Here is a 14192-nt window from a genome sequence, read left to right as displayed (position 1 = left end):
CAGTGTAAAAGGCTTAATTTCTTACTCGGGTCATTGTATTGACAGTCGTAAGGGCAGGTATGTGGACATACTGTTGCATAGCTGAGAGTTAGGCCACAGCTCCCCTATCAGTATTTGGTCAGTATTCGGTCAGTATTTTTTCTCAGGAGTGGGAGCCAAAACCAGGAGAGGAACAATGAGATAAAAGGTATAATAGAAACAAGTCCCCAATTCTGCATTTATCACCCACTCCTGGTTTTGGCTCCCACTCCTGAGAAAAAACAATGACCGAATACTGACCAAATACTGATAGTGGGGTTTGTCTTCCTTAAAACAATGTACAACCCCTTCAACTCCATTTCTATCTTTCCATGGATCACTGCACCCACCTCACCCTTCCTTAGATTTCTCATAAAACCCTTCTTACAAACCTAAGTAGAAGATTATGCCTGATGCGAGCCTGCTCCCCACTCTGGTCCTCTCGTAACTTATACAAATCTTGAGTGTTGATATATGATGAAAGATTTCCTTCCCTTATACCTTACAGTATACAGCCCACCCCCCATGTATAATATATTGGATCAGTAATCCTATGTATTTTATATGAAATTCAGATAACAGTACAACAATATGTTACTTTACAAATTTGTAAGGATAAAGACACTCAATGTTGACATTTAAGACACTTAAGAAATCATATGGCATTTAGCCTTACATCATCATCATCTGGGAGGGATTGCATTATGGGACCGATGAAATGTCAACTCATTCCACCCTTACGCATGAAGATAAATGTGACTAGTGACTGTCTAGGGCTTTATATGAAGAGCGATCAGATTTATTTAAACATGATGCAAAAGGATAACAATGTGTCACATTTAATTAACACTATGACATAATGGCGCTGGGAGCGGGGCGGTGTATAGCACACTGCTCTTTAGCAATTCTCACTTGTATCAAAGGAGGGAAATAGTAATCATCAGTGGTGCAAAATAAAGTCAACAACACATAGATAAAAGAACATTTCAATCCCCGGTATAATTTACTACTAAATGTATTAGAATAGCCACACAGCTTTGTAATTATCAAAAATGTTATATATGATACTAATTATTTTATTTACTAGCAGGTAATGCTCAACTGACGACTAAGCACTTTATTAATGTGACTGTAAATATGGCCATCCTCCAACATATTACCCTCCATATGTAAATGATTGCAGGGGCTAGTTATTTAAATTAAAGTAATACTTATACTAACTCCATTCCTATGTCCCTCTTCATCCTACTCCCAGCTTAAAAATAGTTCCAAAAGGAGAAGAGTAGAAATATGCTCCACAAGATTGAACACATGCACAAGATCCAACTGGTGATCAATTTAAGCCATTACCTTGGAATATTAAATGTACATTATTGGTGGAGTCTCTTACATGTACAATGTGTAACGGGTGTGGGAGGCGGAACCTCTGAGCAACTATACAAGGGGGCGGTCCTTGTAAGGAAGCGGGTGGCTCCCAGGGAAGACGGGCAGGTAGTCACGGCAAGTGACAGGGACAGTCTCTGGGTAGACTAGCAGACAGGTAGCAGGTGGACGCTCCCAGGTGAACGGGCAAGAGTCTCTGGACAGGCAGGTGGTCACGGCAAGTGACGGCAGAGCCTCCAGGTAGGCTAGCAGGCAGGTAGCAGGTGAGCGCTCCCAGGTGAGCGGGCAAGAGTCTCTGGACAGGCAGGTGGTCACGGCAAGTGACGGCGGAGCCTCCAGGTAGGCTAGCAGGCAGGTAGCAGGTGAGCGCTCCCAGGTGAGCGGGCAAGAGTCTCTGGATAGGCAGGTGGTCACGGCAAGTGACGGCAGAGCCTCCAGGTAGGCTAGCACGCAGGTAGCAGGTGAGCGCTCCCAGGTGAGCGGGCAAGAGTCCCTGGACAGGCAGGTGGTCACGGCAAGTGACGGCGGAGCCTCCAGGTAGGCTAGCAGGCAGGTAGTAGGTGAGCGCTCCCAGGTGAGCGGACAGGCTGGTCCATAGACAGACTGACAGGTCTCGGAAAGCAGACTGTCGGACCGCAGGCTTGCAAGCAGGTAAGCGGATATCAGGCAGGTATCAAGCAGGTATCTGGCAGATGACTGGCAGATAACAGGCAGGAATCTGGCAGGTGACTGGCAGGTAACTGGTAACGGGACCTGAGGGCTGAAGCAGAGTGAAGGCTTTGCAACAACATTGCTCGGGCACCTCCATTTTGGAGGAGGTGCCTTATATATGGTGAGGTCCTCCGGCCATTGGCCGGGGACTCCTTAGGACGGCGCGCGCGGCCCCTTTAAGAGAGGGGGAGCGCGCGCGCCCTAAGCACAGTGGCCGGGAAGCAGCGCGCGCTGCCAGCAGAGAGGGAGGAGGACGCCGGGCATGGAGCGGAGAGGTGAGGGGAACAGCGTCCCTGCCTAGCAGGAGGCAGGGACGCCGACGCTACAGTACCCCCCCCCTTTAGGCCCCCCCTTTTTTAGGCCAGACAGAAATTTATCAAGGATGAGAGAGGCATGGATGTTCTCCCGGGGCTCCCACGTTCTCTCCTCAGGACCAAACCCCTTCCAATCTACCAGAAAAAAGGTTTTTCCTCTTACCCTTTTGGTGGCCAGAATGTTCTCTACCTCAAACTCGTTTTCAGCGGAAACCGGAGCAGGAGGCGTACCTGTAGACTTGGAAAAAGAGTTAAGTACCACGGGTTTGAGGAGAGATACATGGAAGGAGTTAGGGATCTGCAAGTTGGCCGGGAGTTTCAATTTATAGGCCACTGGGTTGATTTGTTTGATAACTTCCAGTGGGCCGATGAACCGAGGCCCTAACTTGTAGGAAGGAATCTTGAGCCGGACATACTTGGACGAGAGCCAGACTTTATCTCCAGGACGGAATTGTGGAGGATCCAGGCGTTTTTTGTCAGCGTGTTTTTTCATCCGCTCGGAAGACTGAAGGAGTGCGGATCGGGTACTCTCCCAAATGGAGGAAAATTTGCTAACGAGAGATTCCGAAGCCGGATTGTCCACCGAGGTGGAGACGGGAAATGGGATCCGAGGATGCTGACCGAAGACTACAAAAAACGGGGATTTGGAGGAAGATTCGCTCTCGTGATTATTGTAAGAGAATTCGGCCCATGGCAGGAGATCCACCCAGTCTGAATGGTGGTCATTAACGAAGTGCCGGAGGTAACTGGTCAGGATCTGATTGATCCGCTCCACTTGACCATTGGACTGTGGGTGGTATGCGGAGGAGAAGTCCAGGGTGACGTCTAGCAGCTTACATGTGGCTCTCCAGAAGCGTGAGGTGAACTGAACCCCACGATCCGACACGATGTGGAGGGGCAGGCCATGGAGACGGAAGATGTGGCGGAAAAAGTCTTTACCCAGCTCGGGTGCAGATGGGAGGCCTGGCAGGGGAATGAAATGAGCCATTTTGGAAAAGCGGTCAGCGACCACCCAAATGACCGTACAACCGGCAGAGACAGGGAGATCTGTTATGAAGTCCATAGCTATATGCTGCCAGGGGGCAGCAGGTACTGGAAGAGGTAGGAGGCGACCGGCTGGCAGGTGTCTCGGAACCTTGTTGCGGGCGCAGGACACACAGGCAGAAACAAAGTCTATTACGTCCTTGTGCAGGGTAGGCCACCAGTAGTGCCGGGTGATAAGCTGGAGGGTCTTTTTCTGACCGGCGTGGCCAGCAAGCTTAGACGAGTGACCCCAGTGTAGGATCTTCTCCTGATCAGGTACTGTTACGAACGTCTTACCGGGAGGGAGACGATTCAGACTCACGGGGGCCACCTGCATTACTCTGGCGGGATCAATGATGTGTTTAGGTTCCTCCTCAAGATCAGACACCAGGAAGGATCGGGACAAGGCGTCAGCTTTGATGTTTTTGTCAGCCGGGCGAAAATGAAGAACAAAATCAAAGCGAGCAAAAAACAAGGACCACCGGGCTTGGCGCGGGTTAAGTCTCTGGGCACTCTGGAGGTAAGCCAAGTTCCTGTGGTCCGTGTAAATTATTACCAGGTGAAGAGCCCCCTCGAGCAGGTAACGCCACTCCTCCAATGCCAGCTTAATGGCCAATAACTCTCGGTCTCCTGTAGAATAGTTGCGCTCGGAAGAGGAGAAGAGTTTGGAGAAGAAGCCGCAAGTTACCATTCTCCCGGAAGACGATTTTTGGGTAAGTACCGCTCCGGCTCCAGAGGAGGAGGCGTCAACTTCCAGGAAGAATTGCTTGTTGCCGCCTGGGCGATGCAGCACCGGGGCGGAAGAGAAAGCCTGTTTTAAGGAAAAAAAGGCTTCCTCTGCTTCGGGCGGCCATTCTCTGGGATTAGTGCCCTTACGGGTGAGCGCAGAGATTGGGGCAGTCCGAGAAGAGAAGTGCGGTATGAAGAGGCGGTAGTAGTTGGCGAAGCCCAGAAACCGCTGAATAGCCTTCAACCCCTCTGGTCGAGGCCACTTCTCGATGGCAGACAGTTTCTCAGGATCCATTCGTAGGCCGGTCTGAGAAATTATGTAGCCCAAAAACAGAAGCGAGGTCTGCTCAAAGAGGCACTTCTCATATTTAGCGTAGAGGTGGTTCTGCCTGAGCCTGAGCAGAACCTGACGAACATCCCTCCGGTGTGTGGGGAGATCCGGAGAGAAGACCAAGATGTCGTCCAGGTACACCACTACGCAGGAGTAGAGAAGGTCCCGGAAGATGTCAATGACCAACTCTTGAAAGACGGCGGGAGCGTTACAGAGACCGAAGGGCATTACCAGTTATTCATAGTGGCCGTCCCGGGTGTTGAATGCCGTCTTCCATTCATCCCCCTGACGGATACGGACCAGGTTATACGCCCCACGGAGGTCCAGCTTGGTGAAGATTCTAGCCCCTCTCAGACGGTCAAATAATTCCGGAATGAGCGGAAGGGGGTATTTATTCTTCACCGTGATCTGGTTAAGGCCTCTATAGTCTATACAGGGACGGAGTGAGCCGTCCTTCTTTTTGACGAAGAAGAAGCCTGCTCCCGCCAGGGAAGTAGATTTCCGGATGAATCCCCGGGCCAGATTCTCCTCAATATATTCTGACATGGATCGGGTCTCAGCAGCGGACAAAGGGTAAATGCGCCCACGGGGAGGAGTAGCGCCGGGCATCAGGTCGATTGGGCAGTCGTATTGTCTATGAGGGGGTAATGTCTCTGCCTCCTTTTTATTAAAGACGTCCGCATGCGACCAATAAGGAGCCAGATGACCAGGTAGATTGGCTGGAGTAGGAGAAGGACGGACAGGATGGACGGGAACTAAACAAGTCTTATGGCAGTCCTGTCCCCAGCGAAGGACTTCTCCGGTCTGCCAATCAAGCACGGGTGCATGTCTCTGAAGCCAAGGTAGGCCTAGTAAGAGGGCGTGAGAGAGTCCAGGCAGAACATGAAAGAAGATGCTCTCAGAGTGCAGCATTCCCACCTGCAGGGTTATGGATTCGGTGATGAGTTGGATGGGATGTGGTAAGAGGCCCCCATCCACGGCAGCGACAGATAAGGGTACAGCTAGAGGTTTGGTGGAAATGCGGTATTTCTCTACCAGAGACTGAGAAATGAGATTTCCGGCAGCTCCAGAGTCAAGTTGGGCTAGTTCAAAATAACGGTTCTCCCCGCAGATGATAGAGACCGACAGCAACAAAGATGGAGAGGGTTTACTCTTGTCTAGGACGACCTCTGTGAGCGATCCTAGACACAGGCGTTTCCCGACCTCTCCGGGCAGGAACGGATCCGGTGCTCCTTACTGCCACAGTAGAAGCAGCTCCCCTCGGCACGGCGTAACTCTTGACGGGTTTTGACCATCTTGGTCTGGTCGACCTGCATAGGCTCAGGTGAGTGCGCTTGGGTAGTAACGGGAGAAGTGACAGGTTTCTGGAAGGTAGGGGCTAGACGTGGAAACCTCCTCTCACAGGTGACCTCTTTGGCGCGCTCCTGGAACTGGATGTCAATCCGGGTGGCAAGTGTTATTAAGTCGTCGAGAGTGGTAGGAATGTCCCGACCGGCGAGTTCATCTTTAATACGGCCGGACAGACCCTCCCAAAAGACAGAAACCAGGGCGTCGTTATCCCAGGCCAGCTCCGAAGCAAGGGTACGGAACCGTATGGCATATTGGCCCACGTTGACATTTCCTTGATGGAGGCGTAGCAGAGATGATGCGGATGAGGTCTTCCGTCCGGGTTCGTCAAAGACTTTCCGGAAAGCCGTGAGAAAGGCTGGCAGGTCGGACACTAGGGGGTCTCCTCTCTCCCATAGAGGATTTAGCCAAGCCAGTGCCTCCCCCGTGAGATGGGACATAATGAAGGCTATTTTGGCCCGGTCGGAGATAAACTGGTGGGACAGGAGTTCAAAGTGCAGGGTGCACTGGTTTATAAAGCCCCGGGCTTGAGCGGGATCGCCTCCGAAGCGAGGAGGTGCAGAAAGCCGGGGTCCGGGGCAGGATACCATGGTATTGGTGGGCAGCGGCGCTGCCGGGTTGCAAGTCATGACACTAGCGGTGGTTACTGGTGGAGCAGTCAGGGTGTCCAGGCGAGAGTTAACATTCCGCAGGTGACTCAGGATGGACTCCTGTTGGGACCTCTGCCGGGACAGTTCATGACATAGGTCTGAGAGCGAGGGAGCTTGGGTGCCACTGGGTTCCATGGCCCGAGCAAACTGCAACGGGTCTGGGAGGCGGAGCCTCTGAGCAACTATACAAGGGGGCGGTCCGTTTAAGTAAGCGGGTGGCTCCCAGGGAAGACGGGCAGGTAGTCACGGCAAGTGACAGGGACAGTCTCTGGGTAGACTAGCAGACAGGTAGCAGGTGGACGCTCCCAGGTGAGCGGGCAAGAGTCTCTGGACAGGCATGTGGTCACGGCAAGTGACGGCAGAGCCTCCAGGTAGGCTAGCAGGCAGGTAGCAGGTGAGCGCTCCCAGGTGAGCGGGCAAGAGTCTCTGGACAGGCAGGTGGTCACGGCAATTGACGGCGGAGCCTCCAGGTAGGCTAGTAGGCAGGTAGCAGGTGAGCACTCCCAGGTGAGCGGGCAAGAGTCTCTGGACAGGCAGGTGGTCACGGCAATTGACGGCGGAGCCTCCAGGTAGGCTAGCAGGCAGGTAGCAGGTGAGCGCTCCCAGGTGAGCGGGCAAGAGTCTCTGGACAGGCAGGTGGTCACGGCAAGTGACGGCAGAGCCTCCAGGTAGGCTAGCAGGCAGGTAGCAGGTGAGCGCTCCCAGGTGAGTGGACAGGCTGGTCCATAGACAGACTGACAGGTCTCGGAAAGCAGACTGTCGGACCGCAGGCTTGCAAGCAGGTAAGCGGATATCAGGCAGGTATCAAGCAGGTATCTGGCAGGTGACTGGCAGGTAACAGGCAGGAATCTGGCAGGTGACTGGCAGGTAACAAGCAGGAATCCTGCAGGTGACTGGCAGGTAACTGGTAACGGGACCTGAGGGCTGAAGCAGAGTGAAGGCTTTGCAGCAACATTGCTCGGGCACCTCCATTTTGGAGGAGGTGCCTTATATATGGTGAGGTCCTCCGGCCATTGGCCGGGGACTCCTTAGGACGGCGTGCGCGGCCCCTTTAAGAGAGGGGGAGCGCGCGCGCCCTAAGAACAGTGGCCGGGAAGCAGCGCGCGCTGCCAGCAGAGAGGGAGGAGGACGCCGGGCATGGAGCGGAGAGGTGAGGGGAACAGCGTCCCTGCCTAGCAGGAGGCAGGGACGCCGACGCTACACAATGCATATCAAGAAACAAAGCTGTGGTGAACACAGGACATAAATAAAGGATTTAAATCATAAATAAAAGACACCACTCCCGCCCATTTCACTATTACAATGCATCAGTTCAATTAAAAGAACTACTACTGTTTAATATTGCATGAGTTTCTGTCTCCAGCTATAGTGTTATATTGCCAATAATGCATTGTTAATAAAACAAAAACAGGAAATTCCTGCTCACTGTGTGTGTAGCTGGAGCATGTTTTACTTTTACTTTGCAAGCTGACAGAAAAGATGCCAAGATCCTAAGCTATGAGAAATACCAGTTGTAAGCTGTGTTATCTTTGTTCCTAAATGTATATTCATTGTTGAATGGTTGGACAGTACAGAGATTAATCCGCTGCTAACAAAAACACATCCCAAATGAGTAAAAGTGATATTGAAACATATAAACCACATATACCTTTACAAATATATTGTTAAAGGAGGTATCATATGCAATATTGAAGTTTATTTGCCTACGTCACCATAAAATGATGATGCTTCTCTACCCATTTCCCACACTCTTCAAGCATCAGTGAGGCAACTGATGTCATTTTGCGTTGCCGCAGGGGCCTCCCCATAATGCCCCACAGTTATGACATCCTACGGATTATCACACCTTGTACAGTGGTGGTCAGTACCGGGGCCATCACAGATCAGCGATTCTCAGTGGAGCGCTGTTTGTTTGATAGAGTCGTTTTCAATCTCCAGAGTCACTGAGTAAGTCTTGTTCCTGTAAAGTGTAAGCTTTTATGCTGAGTAGGGTCCTCTCTCTCTTCTCAATCCCCCGTTTAATTTCCAAATGATTACAAGTTTTCCAGATTTCAACAAAATTCAGCAAAGCCATTGAATTAGAATTTCAAAAGAGCCACTTATCTCTAACAGGCATGATAACCAATAGAGCCATATAATATAACGGAGAACTGAAATAGATTGTTGCTATAATATTAAGATGGACTCAAAAAGCATGTGAAAAAAATCTGAAATAATGGTGCACATCAGAGGAGGAGGTAAGGGCTTCAAATAAACAAGGGAAAGAGAGCTGCGCACCTCAGATGGTTGTGCTAGAATAGGCACAACACCAATGAAGGCAAGACTGTGATATGGCTTGAGTACATTGCTGACCATGATTTTGATTCTCAGCTCAGGTGTGCCAAACTATGCTGGGGAAATGGTTCCAGAAAGGAGATCCAGCTGCCGGCCAATTAAAGCCGTGACAAAGGAATACTAAATGTACTTTATTGGTGGAGTCTCTCAAGTGAACGCAATTTCAGGTTCAAATATACCTTTACTAATTAACAGAGACATGGTAAACACAGCACATACAGAAAGGTATAAAAAGGCACAGTTTCCTCACAATTCACAATTACATTGCATTAAAAACAATTAAAATTTTTTTTTAAAACACATCCTAAATAAGTAAAAATTATATTGAAACATATAAATCAGATATAATGTTAAAAATATAGAGTTAAAGGGAACCTGTCAGCAGGATTGTGCTAAGTAAACTGCAGGCAGTGTCAGGTTGGCGCCGTTACACTGATTAAAATTATACCTGGGTGGATGAAATCCATCCTGTGGTTGTTTAATCTTTATTTGCAGTTTGGAGATAATGAGATGCTCGTGCTCCAGGGTGGCCTGTAGGTGGGGGCTTTCGTTGGTGCTTTGTTCTCATTTATCATTATGGCTTAAATGACAGGTCATTAAACCTTCAGTGACCTGCCTCCTATTTTAAATACTGCTCTTGCATAGTTCATATTGTTGTCTTTTAAAAAATTTTTTTAGCTCCAGCAAAATGGCATGGGTGCATGCGCAGTAGTAGTTATAGTTTGTCGATAGATGCTACTGCGCACGTGCCGCTGCAATTTTGCTGGAGCTAAAAATTTTTTTAGCTCTAACAAAATGGCACCCTTGCCCGAGCATGCACAGTAACATACAGTACAGACCAAAAGTTTGGACACACCTTCTCATTTAAAGATTTTTCTGTATTTTCATGACTATGAAAATTGTACATTCACACTGAAGGCATCAAAACTATGAATTAACACATGTGGAATTATATACTTAACAAAAAAGTGTGAAATAACTGAACATATGTCTTATATTCTAGGTTCTTCAAAGTAGCCACCTTTTGCTTTGATGACTGCTTTGCACACTCTTGGCATTCTCTTGATGAGCTTCAAGAGGTAGTCACCGGAAATGGTCTTCCAACAATCTTGAAGTAGTTCCCAGAGATGCTTAGCACTTGGTCCTTTTACCTTCACTCTGCGGTCTAGCTCACCCCAAACCATCTCAATTGGGTTCAGGTCTGGTGACTGTGGAGGCCAGGTCTTCTGGCGTAGCACCCCATCACTCTCCCTCTTGGTCAAATAGCCCTTACACAGCCTGGAGGTGTGTTTGGGGTCATTGTCCTGTTGAAAAATAAATGATGGTCCAGCTAAACACAAGCCGGATGGAATAGCATGCCGCTGCAAGATGCTGTGGTAGCCATGCTGGTTCAGTATGCCTTCAATTTTGAATAAATCCCCAACAGTGTCACCAGAAAAGCACCCCCACTCCATCACACCTTCTCCTCCATGCTTCATGGTGGGAAAAAGGCATGTAGAGTCCATCCGTTCACCTTTTCTGCGTCGCATAAAGACACGGTGGTTGGAATCAAAGATCTCAAATTTGGACTCATCAGACCAAAGCACAGATTTCCACTGGTCTAATGTCCATTCCTTGTGTTCTTTAGCCCAAACAAGTCTCTTCTGCTTTTTGCCTGTCCTTAGCAGTGGCTTCCTAGCAGCTATTTTACCATGAAGGCCTGCTGCACAAAGTCTCCTCTTAACAGTTGTTGAAGAGATGTGTCTGCTGCTAGAACTCTGTGTGGCATTGACCTGGTCTCTAATCTGAGCTACTGTTAACTTGCGATTTCTGAGGCTGGTGACTCGGATAAAGTTATCCTCAGAAGCAAAGGTGACTCTTGGTCTTCCTTTCCTGGGGCGGTCCTCATGTGAGCCAGTTTCTTTGTAGCACTTGATGGTTTTTGCAACTGTACTTGGGGACACTTTCAACGTTTTCCCAATTTTTCGCAATGACTGACCTTCATTTCTTAAAGTAATGATGGCCACTCGTTTTTCTTTACTCAGCTGCTTTTTTCTTGCCATAATACAAATTCTAACAGTCTATTCAGTAGGACTATCAGCTGTGTATCCACCTGACTTCTGCACAACACAACTGATGGTCCAACCCCATTTATAAGGCAAGAAATCCCACTTATTAAACCTGACAGGGCACACCTGTGAAGTGAAAACCATTTCCGGTGACTACCTCTTGAAGCTCATCAAGAGAATGCCAAGAGTGTGCAAAGCAGTCATCAAAGCAAAAGGTGGCTACTTTGAAGAACCTAGAATATAAGACATATTTTCAGTTGTTTCACACTTTTTTGTTATGTATATAATTCCACATGTATTAATTCATAGTTTTGATGCCTTCAGTGTGAATGTACAATTTTCATAGTCATGAAAATACAGAAAAATCTTTAAATGAGGTGTGTCCAAACTTTTGGTCTGTACTGCATATCACTTGCAGATAGATGCTACTGCACATGTGCCGTGTCCATTTTGAAATAGGAATTTTTTTTTGCTCCAAGAAAATGCCCATGGCACATTCTTAGTAGCATTTATCGGCAAACGAAACGTTTTTTTGGGATAGACTGCAATATGAATGAACGGCGCAAGCACAGTATTTAAAATAGGAGGCAGGTCACTGAAGGATCAGTGACATGTCATTTAAGCAACAATGATGAAGAAAATGACAGAGCACTAACTAAAGCCCTGCCCACAGGTCCACCCCAAAGCACGAGACTAACACGAACCACAGGACGGATTTCATAAACCCAGGTATCATTTTAATCAGTATAACGGCTCCAACCTGACATTGCATGTAGTTTACTTAGCACAATCCTGATGACAGGTTCTCTTTAAAGGAGTTATTGAGTAAAAAAATTAATTGTTTAGGCTAGCATTTGATGTTCTTATGGATACCTTGTGTTGCTCTTTGGGAAGGGCACATTTGCCCCAAGGAGTGTTCACCCCTGAGGAAGCCGAACCTATGGCAATACATGTGAAGTCCTTATTCCCACGTGAGGTTTTCTTATGAGCCAATTGACCTATAGTAGGCGACTAGGCAAATGGCACTTTATTGCACAGTGTTACTGGTTACCTCTTTTATATTCTTTTGATACCACATTATTTATATATTACTAACTGTAGTGTACATGTGCATTGCACTTCTCTTCATTGTTGAATATTTTGCTGCCATAAGGTCTCTGATGGTTGGTGGTACAATTGTCTAATATTACTGTACTTGCACAGTCACTGCCTGGTTTCTTTAGATCAGTAGTGAAGTATGTGATGGTCAGTAATGATCAGTTGTAAAATCTATGGTAACTGATGATCAGGGGTATGGTCATTAGCATTATCTCAGGTGTTTGTATGGTGGACTTCTCTAGGTGCATTTGTGAAAGTGGCCTCTGGGGTTCACTTTATTTTAGCTGGGAATGTGCCATATGTTTTTTATAACTTAAAGGGGTTGTCCAGCCATAGGGTACAAGTCTGCAGTCTCTATGATCATATGAGCCTATAGACTGTACAGTATCAGTAATATCATCTGAGCATAGAGACTGTATTGTATCAGTTATATTTATATATAGGTTATTTATGATTAGCTTGCATGATATCACCCAGGTGGGATCCCTTTTACAATATTAGTCTTCCATCAAGAGAATTTTGCCTTTATGTACCTTTCTGATATGCATTTGCACTTTGATCGCAGGCATCTAGGATATATAGGCTCATATCAAATTAGACATGGAATTATGTAAAGTCTTCTGACTGATTCATGTGACTAATTTTTGCACAATGCACCAGTCACTTTATCTTAAAGAAGTTGAGCACTACTTTATATTACCCCCCCAATGTATCCCCCCGGGGCCCCTAAGACTTTTTGTAAATACCTTATGTTGCAGGTTCTGATTGTTCACAGGCATCACGTGACCCCGCGCTGACTTCACAACAAGTGAGGCGTGACTCAGCGCTGGGGTCCCAGTGGTGGCTGCTGGGTTGTGGGCGGGGTTACCCCCACATCACAGCCAGCATCCACTGCGCGCTTTTCCAATGAATGGGGTGAGGCAGAGCGCGCGGTGGATGCCGGGTGTGATGCGGGGGGGTAACCCTGCCCACAGCCTGGCATCCACCTGGAACGTGGAAGGCAGAGACCCCCGGCTGCTGCCAGCACTTGTCGTGACATCAGCGGATGTCAGAGCCGGCTGCAGCCAGGGGTCACGTGGTAGTGCCGCGCACAGGCATTATCAGCAACATAAGGTAATTACAAAATGTCTTAGAGACCCCGGGGGATACATTGAGGGGGGTAATCTAAAGTAGTGGACAACCCCTTTAATATCATGTTCCGTAATTGATATATATGTATTGGATACTATTTATATGATCATGTTCTGAAATTTATTTGATATTTGGTTGAATTCTTGTGGACTGTCTTTTCCATTATGTGCGGTACTTGGTTATTTTAAACTTTGTCACGTGTGTTTAATAAAATGATTTTGGCTTATTCAATACTCTGGTCTTTTGGGCGTCTTCTAGTATAGGCCCCTATGTGTGTTAATACACTGCTCAAAAAAGTAAAGGGAACACTCAAATAACACATCCTAGATCTGAATGAATGAAATATTCTCATTGAATACTTTGTTCTGTACAAAGTTGAATGTGCTGACAATAAAATCACACAAAAATCATCAATGGAAATCAAATTTATTAACCAATGGAGGCCTGGATTTGGAGTCACCCCCAAAATTAAAGTGGAAAAACACACTACAGGCTGATCCAACTTTGATATAATGTCCTTAAAACAAGTCAAAATGAGGCTCAGTATTGTGTGTGGCCTCCACGTGCCTGTATGACCTCCCTACAATGCCTGGGCATGCTCCTGATGAGGTTGCGGATGGTCTCCTATGGGATCTCCTCCCAGACCTGGACTAAAGCATTCGCAAACTCCTGGACAGTCTGTGGTGCAACGTGACGTTGGTGGATGGAGCTCTCGCTCCCAGATGTACTCAATCGGATTCAGGTCTGGCGAACGGGCGGGCCAGTCCATAGCTTCAATGCCTTCATCTTGCAGGAACTGCTCACACGCTCCAGCCACATGAGGTCTGGCATTGTCCTGCATTAGGAGGAACCCAGGGCCAAGCGCACCAGCATATGGTCTCACAAGGGGTCTGAGGATCTCATCACGGTACCTAATGGCCGTCAGGCTACCTCTGGCGAGCACATGGAGGACTGTGCGGCCCTCCAAAGAAATGCCACCCCACACTATTACTGACACACTGCCAAACCGGTCATGCTGAAGGATGTTGCAGGCAGCAGATCGCTCTCCACGGCGTCTCCAGACTCTGTCACGTCT

The 14192-nt window shown here is 48.0% G+C and overlaps 1 protein-coding gene across 1 annotated transcript in view; it reads right to left on the bottom strand.

Annotated features, from left to right (window-relative positions):
• KCNIP4 (potassium voltage-gated channel interacting protein 4) overlaps positions 1-14192 on the bottom strand; it is a 929844-nt gene that overhangs the window by 752332 nt on the left and 163320 nt on the right. The gene's annotated exons all lie outside the window — the stretch shown is intronic.

Source organism: Phyllobates terribilis, unplaced genomic scaffold (assembly GCF_046119375.1).
Source record: "Phyllobates terribilis strain yellow unplaced genomic scaffold, ASM4611937v1 Scaffold_1__5_contigs__length_1240528914, whole genome shotgun sequence".
Lineage (NCBI taxonomy): Eukaryota > Metazoa > Chordata > Amphibia > Anura > Dendrobatidae > Phyllobates > Phyllobates terribilis.
This window is presented reverse-complemented; position numbering and strand designations above follow the sequence as displayed.